Source organism: Nycticebus coucang, chromosome 17 (assembly GCF_027406575.1).
Source record: "Nycticebus coucang isolate mNycCou1 chromosome 17, mNycCou1.pri, whole genome shotgun sequence".
Classification (NCBI taxonomy): domain Eukaryota; kingdom Metazoa; phylum Chordata; class Mammalia; order Primates; family Lorisidae; genus Nycticebus; species Nycticebus coucang.
The window spans coordinates 20,639,879-20,642,015 of NC_069796.1; the positions used below are offsets into that span (position 1 = coordinate 20,639,879).

Here is a 2,137-nt window from a genome sequence, read left to right on the forward strand (position 1 = left end):
TGATAGAGATGAGTTACTAAAAATTACTATTGAATGATATATGGACAATTGATGGGAAAAGTTGGGGGAGGGGAATCATAGAATTGCTTCACAACTAGTGTATGATGCCCCGTGATCATATCAATGTACACAGCTATGATTTAATAAATAAAAAAAGAATTGCTTCACAAGTATCTTGAAGATTTCAATCTATCTTAAAAAATTAAACTTAAAAATTACAGATAATATATGATGAAGTAGTCTTTTAAAAATAGCATGTATTCAATAATTTGACCTATTGCTTTCAAATTACTTTCAAAACTGGTAAATAAAAGTTCATTTGTACAACGGTGAACAATATATATTATTAAGTTGATCTAAAAAGTGAAAAATATGTATAATTTCTTTTATAAATAAGTGTTTTAACTGACTTTTTTTTTTTTTTTTTTATTGTTGGGGATTCATTGAGGGTACAATAAGCCAGTTAACTGACTTTTGAAATCTGAATTGCATCAAGATTTTTATTTTATGTTTTAGAATCAATTAGAAGTTAAAAATATTATTTTTGTGATTTTTTTTTTTAAGCATGACAGCAGAATTCAACTTTTTATTGAACACCTTACAAAAAAGATTTAGTCAAAAAGACCAAAGCCCATGTCATCATCAGATTCCTCAGATTCTTCTTTCTTCGCTTCCACTTTCTTCTCCTCAGCGGGGGCAGCAGCAGTGGAGGGGCAGGACCTCCTGCTGGTGCAGCACCAGCTGCTGGAGCAGGTCCACCAGCGCCTACGTGGCAGATGAGGCTCCCAATGTTGACATTGGCCAGGGCCTTTGCAAACAAGCCAGGCCAAAAAGGTTCAACATTTACACCAGCTGCTTTAATGAGGGCATTTATCTTATCCTCCGTGACGGTCACCTCATCATCATGCAAAATGAGGGCTGAGTAAATGCAGGCGAGCTCTGAGACGGAGGCCAGGGCGCGAGCGAGTACTGAGATAGTGCTGCCCAGCACGGTGCTAGTCGCCGGATGAGAACCGAGCACCTTGAAAGCAGCTGAGGAAAGAGCTGTTTTTGTGATTTTTATAAACATTCTATATGGAACTATTTATAAGACATACAGAATGAAGGACATACTTCCATGAACCTGCCTTGTGTTTCCTTTTCATGAAAATGAAATACGTTTCAAGAAGAGTCAAAACAGGAGTCTGATTCTCTTGCCCTCCCCTTGTGAGAGAAAGGGTGAGAGGGTGACCTGGACCAACAGGGCATCATTATCTTCATTTACTTGTTCCAGAAGATTCTTGCTCTGCACAAGGCAGCAGGAGCATTTGCTCAAGAGGGGAGCAACATGGTGTTCAGGGGTGTGACTCAGGGAGAGTGGAGGCCTTTACTCAACCCTGAGGGACTGAGTGAGGGAACTCTGCCTGTGATGACTGCAGACACAGGAATGTGTGCTGCTGTGAGGAGGGGTTGGAAAGCGTACACTGTCATTTAAATCTCGGACAAAATGTAGTTCCTTTATTCCCTAAAACTTACCTCATCTTTTCTTGGAAACCTTATTCCTGCTCATGGCAGAAAAAATAATTGCACTTGACAATGAAAGGTAAAATATTAGAGTTCAAATTTCTTATCAGGGTGAATTTTCCCTTTCAAGATTTTTACTTTCTGTCCAAACTGGCATCTGAATGTAAAGGGAAGCTAATGCATGTTTATAGCTGGAGAGGAGGGCAGGCTCTTCCTCAGGCCACTCTCTGCTCTTTGGTGGCCTTTGTTGAAATGCCTTCATCTTACCTTCTTACTGGAAGGTCTGTGCAGGTTTGCTGAGTTGGGCTGGGGCTGTGGTATTGTGCTGGTATTTACAGATCACTGACCGTGGTTTGCTTGTCCTATACCTCAGTGCTCCACTAGGAAAGCCCATAACTTCTCCTTGCTTTCTCCACACCTCCCTGAAGGGTACAGAATTCTGCAAAGCAGATCAAGGGCTTTCTCTCAGGGATTACTCTGCTGCTTATAAACCAACAGTGAACTGGGCAGGGGCTTTGCCAAGGGCTGCGCTCTCCCTGACTGATGCTGTGGACATAGTCTGTTAGCTCCTATGCTCTTGAGTCATTCTTATTTTTTAGCTTCCCTCTCCTCATCCTAGGGACCTTGGTGCTGA

General features: G+C 41.2%; 1 pseudogene; it reads right to left on the reverse strand.

Annotated features, from left to right (window-relative positions):
• Positions 1-578: 578 nt before the first annotated feature.
• Positions 579-1,069, reverse strand: LOC128568493 (60S acidic ribosomal protein P1-like; annotated as a pseudogene).
• Positions 1,070-2,137: the final 1,068 nt, after the last annotated feature.